Genomic DNA, 13067 nt, shown 5'->3' on the forward strand with positions numbered 1-13067 from the left:
ACTATTCCATTCAGTTAATCAGAAGGATTTCAGCGACCAGATCTTTACTCAAAATGTAGTGTTGCTCCTTGAGAAAACAGACATCACAGTCCAGCTGGAGGAGACAAGACTGTACAGACACTAATTCACTAATCGAATCTCTGTGTCTTATAATAAAAGGCAGAACATGGGAGTAGGGTTTCTGATGCTCTCTCCCTCTCTAGCTCTAACGGGCAACACACAGAATAACAAACAGGTGCTCGATACCACTCAAAGTGTGACGTGCTAGAGAGCAATATCTTTTTCTGTTTTCATAAATCACCTGAAGGAAGAAACAGATGCCCATCGGCAAGTCCACACCGAGTCAGAGACGACTTTGTTTAGTTTTGTGTGTGACTTTATGAAACTTAAAGCCCATATTCATGTCTGCAGATCCCCAAGGTCTCACCTGAACTGACCAATCAGTGACTACCAGGATGCGTTGGACCTACGCACTTACCCGTGGGCTGGCACAAACAGGGCTTTAAACATGATTAGTTACCGCAGCAACCACATTGTCTTCCTGTTCTGGCCAATATGAGAATTCAGAGCCCTGTTATTTAAGATACAGTCAAATACGAAACAAAGCTTTATTGTTGTACGTATTAGGCTTTAACAGAAAAAGTCTGGTGGTCCATTGTGTGAAACTCAACGATGCACACAAACACATGATGGGCAAGTGAATTCCTATTTTAATCACACTGATTTCCCCTCCACAGACAGTAATCTTAACACAATCAACCACCAATCCTGCCGCACTGAAGTTAATACGCTGGCAGAGTAAAATAAAGACACAACAGAGCATGGAAATTGGTAAATGCAGCTAAATCCTTGGCATTTGATGGTTTAATAAGTTGAATTACATTGTACCACAAGGTTAAGCAGAAATTAAATTAGTGTTTACTTGATGGTTCCGTTCATTTCCTTTATCTACCGCTCCAAAATAAAAAAAACTCACAGCGGCTTGGAAAACAAAATCTCAGTGACCTGTGAGAGAGAATCTGTATGAAGCCAAAGCTGCATGTGAACTTTATTACAGATTGTTTTAGACATGTCATCGGGCCACTTATGTAACTCTCAACTGATTGAACTCAAGCTCACGCGCTTTTCCAGATTTGTATATTATATTATATTCATGAGTGAGATGTTCTCTGTGCTTCATTGCTGCACATCTTTCTTGTCTCTACAGAGCGACCGCCACAGGAAAACAAGGCTGCGGAGTGAACGTGGAATATGCAAAGAGTGTTATCGGGACACATTAAGGTGAATCTGCATTTTTAAATCCTTATACTTGAAATTTAGACATTAGAATACATACAAGTTTTAGTCGATTTTAAATGAATTTCATGGTATTCAGTGAAGAACAATTCTGCTTCTTGTTTAGTGAAAATATAAAAACACGCAAATAGCAACACATTTATTATATCATTATATTTGACTGTTCTTAGTCAAATTATGTTTAGATTTAAAGTCTCAGGCCCAAGCTCAGATAAACATGATGACATTAAAATCATATACATTATTATTATCAATATAAGGAATTTACATACATTGTATATAAATATTTATTAAGTACACTTAGAGCAATATTAAACCAGAGTCAAATTCCGTGAATGTGTTCTTGGCCAATAAATCCGATCCTGATTCTAATTCTCATTCTGAACTCCATGTGTGAAACTGTCTGGCTTTAACATTGTAATAATTTACATTTAAGCCTGTGGCATTTATATGAATTTGCACGGTGGCAATAGTTAGTGTTTGCAAAGTAAATACGCTGAATCAACACACATAACTTTGACATAGTGATAAGATGAATGAGTTGCATTGTGGGAAATGTAGGAGCCACTGTTTGAAACCTTTACATAAGTACTGGAGGAGCCAGTGGAACCACTGACCCTCTGGTTGTTGGATGAACCATTCTACCGAGCCACAGCCGATTATAATTCCAAACACTAGCTCCTGTGAGCAGACCAGACTTTTAATTGCATTCTGCTCTGTGCCACCTTGTGTCCTCTCTGTCCCTGTCTGTCATTTTCTGTCCTGCCCTCCGACCCATAACACTCCATCCCTGTTTTCACCTCCCAGAGCCGCTATGAACCTCACCAGTCGGATCAATTCCCCGCCGGCAGCTACCCACTGTAATCAGTATTCACTAAACACAATCCTGAGTGAAGCGTTTTCATTACAGTCTGACACAATGCAGAGCTTAGCTGCAGTTTACACAATGACCTCAAAGCTCAATGCAAATCACTGCACATGCACAGCACAGGGATCCACAGTGAGAGGTCTGCAGCAGGATTCAGTCTGTCTGGGACCAAGAGCTTAGGAGAGTCACATTATAAGGAAACATAAGATGAGCTGAAGAGCGGTTTCCTCATTCTGCATCACAAGCTGAAACGTGCTCGACCCAAACCTGACCTTGACTTATGAAGTGTAAACAGATCCAGACCGTCCTGTTCACCGCTTTGCATTTAAACTGCAACGTACACGCGGCAGATGTTGACTCGGTACTTCCACAATGGAGCTGAGGTCATGGTTTCAGTCGAGTCTTGAACTTGATACAAAGCGGCCGCGGCGGTCGAGTTGTGCAGCGTTCACAGAGAACGTGTGTGTGTGTGTGTGTGTGTGTGTGTGTGTGTGCACAAACACAGCCCAAGGACAGAAACCAAATGCACACACATACCTGCAACACCTGTGGCACAACCAATGCCTCATACACAAAAATAAACCATTCCCATACTCAGAGTCCATTATTCTCCTTAATCGCTGTTGCTGCAGGAGGCCGAGCATTGCAACAACAGAAACTCCTGTCTTGTAGTTTGCGCGGGGACTGGCAGAAGACACATGTGATCCTCTACCGCATATTTAGCTCTTATCACCACTTCTTTTAGACTTTTGAATGTTTGGACACTGAGACACACGAATGTCCCAGTATTAGTTTCACGTAATTAAGATTTGTTTTTGTCTCTTTGCGCTGCTATATAGAGAGACGACAAATCTGCTGTGTCTATGTTGCCACCAAGTCTCAGAGACTCTAACTCAATGTGAATCATGAAATATAAAGATGTAATCAGAGCAGACAATTGTAGAATAGATGTTTCCCAGTTTTATTGACAGGTTTTAGAGTAATGGTGCAAGTGAGAAGTGACAGAGTGAATGGAGCCGTCAATGATTTTCCTAACAGGGTTTCCAACACAGGCCATTACTGGTGTCAACAAAATTGACTTTTCTCCAATTAGACATGAGTTAAACACATTTCAGGTTCTCAATCTTCTTGATAGTTTGGAGGTGATTACAAATATCTAGCAGCTATTTTCTACGACATGCAAACAATTTGTGGTGTAGTGTGTTTAAACGGATTATGAAAAGATAATAATGATTTTCCAGACAATAAAACAATAATGAAAGAGAAGGAAGACATCTTATTCTTCTTCTCTTATCCACCCACTTCCCCCTCAGCTCAGCTCTCTAAAATTCTCACCCTGCATCTTATCAAACCAGATCTCTGTGTCGACAGAAAAGAGCAAACACACAAGCATCGTGCGCAGCTGTTCAAATATTGTGACATGTGATCTCTGGCTGGCACAAAGAGCGCTTGTACCCAACGACTGGGACACAAAGACTGGGGAGAACAGGGAGCTCATCTCTGCGGCCTGTCCCCACCTCTCGACCCCAAACACAGAGCATTGTATTTACTGTGGGTTGAAATGTCTGCACTCGCAGAAATATCACACACACAAACACACACACACACACACACAAACGTCAGCTTCACTCACCAACACTCGACGAACACGGTGATCAGGAAATCAAGCAGCACAATCTAACTATCCTTGTGTTGAACCAACACGACGACGAGCATTGGTTTTTAAACAGAAATCTTATCAAAGAAAGACCCGGTGATTGAATCGCTTGCTCGCTCTGAAAGAACAAATGTGCTTTTGTTCTGCCGTTTACTCTCTGTTGCTCCTTGATAAGACATTCACAGCCATTCGTCCATTTACACTTAAGCTCTGAGCACTTTGCAGATTCTATCACAGACATATGATCAAACGGTCAAAGTCTGAGTCTTTGTAAGGTTTCCTCACTCCTTATTTCCGTCAGATATGAAGTACTTCCCCTCAAAACCTTTAACTGATACTACACTGTAATCTGAAGGGATTATCTGGGGTTACATGATAGTAAATAATCAACATACCTGTGAGAGCAGGAAATGGTTAATATCATCAGCAATGGCAATTAGGATGTAATAAACCAGAAAAAACACTATAGAAAGGAAAATGTCATCAACAAAAGAATCCGTTAACTGTTCAAAGAAAACCTGTGGAGTTCATGTCTTAAATCTAAAATGTGTTTGTAATTTAAACTCTTTTATTGCTGAAGGCAATAAACTTTAGGTTATTCTAAGGCCATTCTTTATTAAAGACATGCCTGAAATCCTAACACAGAACCCTGGGGTACTCCTTAACCCTTTTGTGCATGGAGGAGTCATTGTTAACATGAGCCAACAGGTATCTATCGGAAAAACATTACTTGAACCAGACTGTAATCAATGTGGCTCCACTCTCTGAGAACACCGTGATTGATGGTATCAAATATACTAAGATCAAGCAGGACAATAATCTTTGTTAACTTTCATCAGTGCTGTTTCTGATTTCTTTCAAACAAACTATTTCCATACAAATAGCCACACAATTGCTTTGTAACAGCTTTTGTTTCATTATATAGGTCTATAGTTTCTGTTCATAGTTGGCTAACACTTCTGGGTCAAGGGTATAGTTTAATTACTGCAATCTTAAAAAAGCCCTTTGATCCAGAGCCCATTAATCTGTAGAAAAAACTTCATGTCATCTTCATTTGTTGTTACTTTCCTGCACTTTTTTGTTGGGCGGTATCGGTCACTATACTGTGGATCTTTAATTTTAATTTCAAAGAATCAAATGGGATTTGACCCTTAAAGACCATATTTCAAGATGACTCATAACTGTAATCATGAGTCAGCCTTTGCTTTACATTGATGCCAGCAATCACTTCAGAAGAGACGACATCATACCTTTCAAATTAAATCTGTCCTAATTGAGCATAGGTAACATTTGGATTCAACTCTTTGGGGATTTCGCATGATTTCTCCACCATCTGGAAAGTATTTTGCTTTCAGACACATTTTCACAAAAACTCAGGGGATGCATCACAACAAAACAAGGAGATTACAGAAAGCTTTCAACCGTCCTCGTTCATGCAAAGACGAACGTGATTCGAAAAACGTCTGTGAGGTTTTACTGGGCCCTTTTTCACAATGTGCTTGTTTTAGAGCCTCACTGAGCCTTGTTCGGTAGTTAAACCCAATATGTGCCGACGGCCTCTCAGATCAGAGTATTATTTCATACCTCTGTGCCTCATGAGGAGCCAAGTCTGTAGAGCCTCATCAGGACAGGGAGGAAAGCGGACATGACAAAACACCATACAAGGCCTCTTCAAGTGAGGTCATGCCTCAACACTGGGATCATCAGAATAGCTGAATCCTGACGTGATTCCTTCATAGTCACTGTAATTGAGAAGCTCCATTTTCTGCCATCATCTGTTTTTCATTTTCACAGTTTGAAGCATTTTGGCATCAGTGATTCGCACCCGATCTAAAAGGTGTTAATCCATGGAAAGTGGTCCTGATTCTGGTGGTTTTAGTGGGTTGTAATTTCCTAAACGACTCAGTGACCTAATTTAACAGTTTAAGCATTTAAAACAATCAACCTGTCTCTTAGACCTTAACGAGGCTGTTGAGGGATCATTTAAGCAACACTTACATATTAGATCCGAGCAATGTAACTTCATTCACAGATAAATGAGTTGTAATGCCTTAATTGTATTCCTTTTTTGTAGATTTGAAATATCTAAAAATACTAAAATACTGTTAAAAGCATAGACTGTCTATACAGATGGACGACGCCTCTCCAGTTCCTCCCACTATCCAGAAGTGAAGCCTGTCTGTGGACGCTTTACTCCAGTGTTAGCATGCGTGAAATGCCGCGTAATACATTATTATGAACTGTTTTTGCTAACAATGGCTAGCTGGCTAACATAAACATTGTTCCTGTGCAACTGGAACGCTATCAACTCAGATTATTTTTTGTGTGACATCATTCCAAGGGCCGAGCTCCGAGGTGTAAAGGAATATGGCATAACATCTTTTTTAGTAAGTGATTGTAAACAGACATCCATGTGTACTGTATCAAACCTGCCCAGTCATGTCCCCTGAGCTGTGAATAAGTGTTTAAATAAGGGATGTGATTTTTTTTAGACCTTGGGGGGGGTGTACGTGCGTGTGGCAGCGTTCGTCCGTACATCAGCTCTCTGATCTGTGACCTCATGTCTTTGTTTCCTCTGCCTCGTCGGCCCTCATCTCACACAGAGCGTATTATTACGAGAGGAAAAGGAAAGGTTGCCATTATCACCTCATTAAAAACACTCCTGAATCCTGTGATTCCGTTGAGTCACTTCAACGTTTACTGCATGTGTCAGTCTGGGAAACCAAAACTACACAACAGAAGCAGTTTTTCATTTCGCTGCAGTTATTATACTTCACCTATCCAACGGGACGGTAGACTGAAGGCACGAGAACATAATTACAGCGTGTGTGTGTCTTGTATACAAGTTGGACGTCCCCCAAAGGAACAACATTCATGTCAAGTGGAGCAGGCATCCCATAATTTCCCCCCCATCCGTTGAGGGAGTGGAGCGGCAACGTGGGTAACTCCAAATCCTGTCGTCAGCCTTATTGTGGAGTGATTTAATGGGTTACCGTGGTAACCGTGGTACTTTTGGACAGCGGCCCTGTCAGCAGCTCGTCTCTGTGTGAGAGCGTTTACATGAGCTGTGGTCGCATCGCTCCCACTCGTCTGTTATCTGTACGACACCATAACTTCTGAACTGCAGGGAGGAAATTGGATCCTGATCTCGAGAGGAAACTTCTGAACATTAGAACAATAACACAAATTAAAATTATGAACCTGAATATGAGCATAATCTGTCATTTTAAAGAGCTGACAAGCAGAAACAGATAAATCCTGAACTTCCGCAGACGACTGTGCTGTAGCCTGAAGTGAACTCACGCTCCCCTGGCGGAGGACAAATCCACTGAGGGCAGGAAAAAGGAAAAAAATAAATAAAAGCCCAACCACACTCCATTGGACTTTACCCAGAATACATCTGGGGCAAAGAAGATTCCCACAATCCATGTGGCGGGTTGGCCGGAGCTCAACCGTGTTCAAGGAGGCACACACGTGGATTACGAAAAATGGCATAAAGATTATTCTTTGCACAATCGCTCCTGTTCTCCCGCTGAAGGCTGCTCACGCTCAGCTCGGTCCCTCCGGTGCTGACCCTGCATGAGTGCCCAGCTGGAATCCCCCCCCCCACCCTGTCAGAGAAACACTGTCTTTAATCCAGTTTTCACATTTTCACAACAGCCACGTCCCCTGCCAGGCTGTGTGCACGAGTCCATCCGGCCATTGTGTCCATGTGGATACTGGTTACTATAGTTACATGACCATTTGTTTAGTCATTTTGTAACGAAGAAGCCCGGAGATCCAGTGAGAAGTAAATATTTGAAAGATATGAGTAAAAACAAACAGTCTCACAGTCTCCTGATAGAATGGGGTTTTTAATTTCTTTGCATATAATATAAAGGCTCCTGAGTGTCGATGTGATGACAGGAACACTTTTACACCTATGTGATGACTCGTGCTGAGCCTCCTCACCGACCATGCGCTGGGCTCAGGTTTCTCATACCTCGGAGTTAACAAGTTGTTTCCTCAGACTGTAAATAAAGATGGACGACGAGTCTACATTTCCTCCCCGTTCCAACGCCACCATCGTGCACATGTGGAGTCTGCGTAGTGACAGTCAGGGGAAGGAGCCGCGTTAGGGAGGTTCCGTCATAACCATAGACTTTATATAAGAAGTCATAAGATCAAATAACTAATTGAAGAGAGAGCTCTTAAATACGGTTTGATAAGGACCAGCTCTAATGGCAGAAACCATCTTTGAGAAAAATGTATTCGACGTGAACTTTGACTTTTTAGTTTGGTCCATGTCCCATTCACTAACATGGAGGAGACAGGATTTGTGAAGGGTTTTGTTTCTCTAGAAAATGATATATAATATTATATTCTGCAGTATCCAAATATATATTTCTTCCAATTATAAATAGGAGTTATGGAAAATCAGCAAGTATGTAGGCTTACTAGAGGTAACTGTTTTCAAAAGACAATTTGCATTTTGTTGTCAGTCGGATGCCAACAGTGTTCCCATAGCAACGAGAATGCCAAGCATAATATATAATTAAATATAAGACCTTGAGTTATATTTAATTCCCACGATTGTGAATCTGTCAATACCCTGATGTTCCCAAACGATTCTCCCTCAGCGATATCTATAAATAAATCTATTACGAGTCCGACAGAAAGATTGTTCCTCTGTGGGGACGACCCTCGTGTGACGGACACGCCGTCTGTCCGACAGTTGATCTGTGTGGGATTGAGAAGAAGAAGAACCAGGGAGACAGCTGCTCAAAAAGCCAGAAGCTCAGTTTGGACTCTCTGCTCCCCCCCTGTGCATGTGTGTGGACATGAATCATACGTCCACATGTGTGTTGCATCTATTTGTGAACGTCTGACCCCGTGTCTGACCTCATGCCGGCCGCCCCCTGGCCTGTGTGTGTGTGTCGAGGCGAGTAACTTGCTCCTTCGGCTCTTCTCAGTTCAGCGCTGCCACATCCTGTTTTCTGCCTCTTTGCCCTGTAATCCTCTGATCTTTGCTCCCTGCCGACCTACTTCACACACACACACACACACACACACACACACACACACACACACACACACACACACACACACACACTCGCACACATACACTAACACACACATTTACCTGCACACAAGTGAAATGCATGTCTGATGGAACATAGACAGGAAAATGCATAAAATCACATGTGGTGATTCATACCAACGTTTGCATACACTTTATTTATAGCAGGACTACTGACGTTTTGGAAACCATCAGCTTTCAGTCATTAAAGCTGCGTTCACAGCTTTTTTAGTCACTGACACAGCACTGACTTGTCTTAAAAAGTAGCTCATGACCTCACGATGACGACAGGAGAGATGAGTACGTGGTTTTCTTGGAGTTCAAGTGGTTCAATCGTGAAAACATAGATGCTACAAGACTCCTTATTGCTTCCTTGCCATTCTTGGCAGAAAACAGTTTAGAAAGCTAGTGAGTAGAGAACATACGAATGGCAAAATGACAGATAAACTGTGATTTTCTTCACGTGTATTGTAAAATTAACTAAAATTACGATATAGTCACGTACAATGCATCATTTTTGTAGCCTCCGGCATTTCTAAAAACGTCAGGAAACATCTAAGAAACTCGTAAACTGAGCTTTCAGGAAATCCTTAGGTCTGAGGACGTGAATACAACAAGAGGAGCATCTTCTCTTAAAGCTATAGCGATGGTGACGCTCGCCGCCTGACAACTGCTAGAAGCTGCGACTTTTCCACGACTAGCTTGATGATAGAAAGTGTTTAAGAAACAACTCCACCTTACTTTTAAACACGCTAAACATGACCCTAATTGCAGGTAGCAATCAGTATAAAGTCACAGTCGCGGCTAGCGGTTTGTGCGTCATTGTCCTAAATCAGAAATGTCTCTGAGGATGTTGCATGTGGAGCAGAACGCTGACCCAGCAGTTTCTACGTGATCATATGGTGGCCACATTCTCCCCGTGCGGCTCATAACTAAACATCAGGCCACTGTTTGTTATTCAAACAGCTGTTATTCCTGAGAAATGTGCAAGTTGCCCTTCATCTAAAATGATGTAACTCGGCCTCGTCGTCCTTCAGCGTGTCCTTAACAAGCGTTAACTCCCCGAAGACTGACGACACTCATCTGTTGCTGAGGAATGAAAGTGGAGCATCGGAGTCGAGTGGTGCAGACGTCGTCATGTCAGGGACACGTACACAACAATAACTGAGTGTCCCTATAGAGTCACGAGCTCATGGACGTGATGTCAACTCGTACAGTTGTTTACAGGGCAAATAAATACTGGAAGCAGAGAAACAGAATACGTTGGGAAACTGTGTATTTTGAGTAATCTGTATTTCAAACTACTTATAATTTAATATTGTATATGTATGTAAATATTCATGAACTGAAGGATTTGAAGAGCTCTGTCTGGAAACCAACACAATCGTGTGGTTGCTGAGTTAATGAACTGGACTGAGGTGATACGGACAAATGTGGCTGCTCAAAAACTATTTGGCTTTTTGAATAAGAGTGACAGACACCAGGTGGAAACTCAAAACCACCGGCTCACAACTTATAGACTAACTCAAACCCACACGGTTGTGTCTTTGCACAGTAAAGCAGGAGAATAGATCCATAAATCCAATACAAACTAAAGTCTCCATGAGATGACAGATCCATGCAGCGGATCGTTTGGTGCGATCACAGTTTCCTGAAGTCGTGATATTTATCCTATGAAACCCAAAATATCAAACTACCTAATGAACCTTGTCGATGAAAGTAAGTTTTTAAGTTCTGCTCCAGAAACACAGACGCAAAACAGACAGACACAGACAGACGGACGTGCTGATCCCTACATGCACCTGCACAGTGCTGCACCCAGAGAAGACAGGCACAGATAATGGCTCATTTACAAGATTTAAACATTACCTGTTTCACTTTCTGCCCCTAAACCATGACACTGCTTTATCTGTATTTTGCTGACGTCTGCTGATGCAGCCAAACTCCGACTCCCAGCTCAGGAGGAACATGAAGCCAATCCCAGTAACAACCTGCTCAGCCCAATTGATTTTGCATAAACCGTGTACATCAGACCCAAAAGAATCCACTGCAGATCAGAATGAAACACTCCGTCCTGCATTCATGTCGATGTTGTGGCCGGTTGCTTCGGTTTATAACGAGCGCCGAGTGAGCTGATGAGAATGTTTCCTGCAACCTTTAGAAGATGAGTCCAAGTCGTGTTCGGGGAAACTGTGCTTTGTTTTGGATTCTTTGGTTTGCTCCATAGATACAATCACAAAGAGACACAGGTTTATAGAAGCAACTTGGGGTCACATCCTGTCCGGTCTGCAGGGATCACAGTAACGATACTTTGTGATCTAACAGAACAAATTCCTTCCATTTACTCCCATGATGAGCTACAAAATAACAGTCCCCCCTATGAAACCACGTTTAAATTCACTGGATCCAGGTTTTTAATTGGAACAAAACCAAATCAACCTGATGTTTTCATGGATCTTAATGAATTATTCTCTGAGAAATCAAGGAAAATGTTGAAAAATTTATGGTAAAGAAAGCTTTTGGGGGAATCTGAGTTTTTGTGTAGCAAATACGCGAATGTAGCAGCGGCGAACTTCCTGGTTCACTTCCAATCTGTGGGAGCGAGGAGGGGAATGAGACATTTGCTAACTAACGGACAAGCGAACCAACAAATGGAGGGCGAGGGTTGAAAACATAAAATCTGATTAATAAATATATGCGCAGGTTAGTTGTGTTGTTGACCAGAACAGTCAGATCAGACAAAGCACACCCCTGCAGTGTCCATCTGCTGACCACAACACGGCTATTAGAGTAATAACAGCTCAACAGGATTATCTGCTGATTATTGTCCGGACTGTTCACGACCGAAACACCAGGTCTGAGGCTCCTCAGAATGTAAAACAGGTTCATGCATAGAAACAATCTTCTCTTTCACCCGTTCTACCTTCTAAACACCCACAGTCTGCTTCCTGGTGGGTTTCACTCTACATCCTGCAGAGGCCTCCTCTCCCACATGTCACTCACTCACTCCAGTCACTGGCAGGGAGCTGCTTCCTGCCAGAGCTGCATTCTGCTGCTGCTGCTGCTGCTGCTGCTGCTGCTGCTGCTGACTCTCCTGTAAATGTCCAGAGGCTGAGGTTTGAGCGGCAGCAGCGCAGAGAGATCCAGTGTCTGCCAGCAGAGATTCACTCTGTCAGAGGATCAGCTGAGACACACTGGGTAGTTTAATAAAGTCAGGCCACTGCCACCAGGGCTACATGCACTGCACCGATTCTACATGAACTGATGCATATTGTTCTAAAATTAAGGAGCAATATGGAGACATTGTATGATTTTTTCTGTTGCTTATTTACATTTGAAGAAGTGGTCGCCATTTACTTAAATTGTTTTGGATTTGGCTGCAACACTGTTTAACTCTGAAACTCCAGAAGTGTTTTGTGGACTCAAACACTTCACCCACCACCTCCATCGGCATAATATGAGATAATGAGTGACTTTTCATTTATGGAAGAATGATCCCTTTAAGGTTTTGGGGTTGAGATAAAAAGTTGATAATAGTTCACTTCCTTTAACATTTAACCTAAAACTTCTACTTTCACATTGAAAGAAACACTCTGATCTTACAAATTCATGTTTCAGTCGTGAAGTGGAGTTTATCCCATTTGTCTCTTCTCTACGCCTCTGTTCGAGCACAACAAACGGGTTCAACGGGTTCAACCTCTGCGATGGACTCCAGGGGGAGGACAGGTCTCCGGTGGAAGCAGCAGCAGCAGCAGCAGCAGCAGCAGCAGCAGCAGCAGCAGCAGCAGCTGACAGGCAGGATCAGTGTCTGAAGTCGGAGCAGAGGGCAGCTGCTGAGCAAACGGGCACCGTCCTATGAATGACAGCTATTCACCTCCCCCTTGAACATCACATGAGCGCTGCCTCCAACTCACACAATATCAACTCTGTGTGTTCTGATACAGTGCGGCCTGGCGTGGGGGGGGGGGGGCAGGGAGGCAGGGAGGCAGCGGACAACCTGCACCGTGACCTTGAGGACAGTGAATGTCCACTGTGCACATCACAAGGAGCTTTTGGTTCCAGCCTGAGGGAGAATATATATATTCCTGTGTCCAGCAGCAGGAAGTGGGGCAGCACAAGCCGCTGGCAGAAGTAAAGAAAAGAGCATCATCACATTATTTTCTTTCCCCTTCTCTCACCTTCACCCT

This window comes from Hippoglossus hippoglossus, chromosome 6 (genome assembly GCF_009819705.1).
Source record: "Hippoglossus hippoglossus isolate fHipHip1 chromosome 6, fHipHip1.pri, whole genome shotgun sequence".
Taxonomy (NCBI): Eukaryota; Metazoa; Chordata; class Actinopteri; order Pleuronectiformes; family Pleuronectidae; genus Hippoglossus; species Hippoglossus hippoglossus.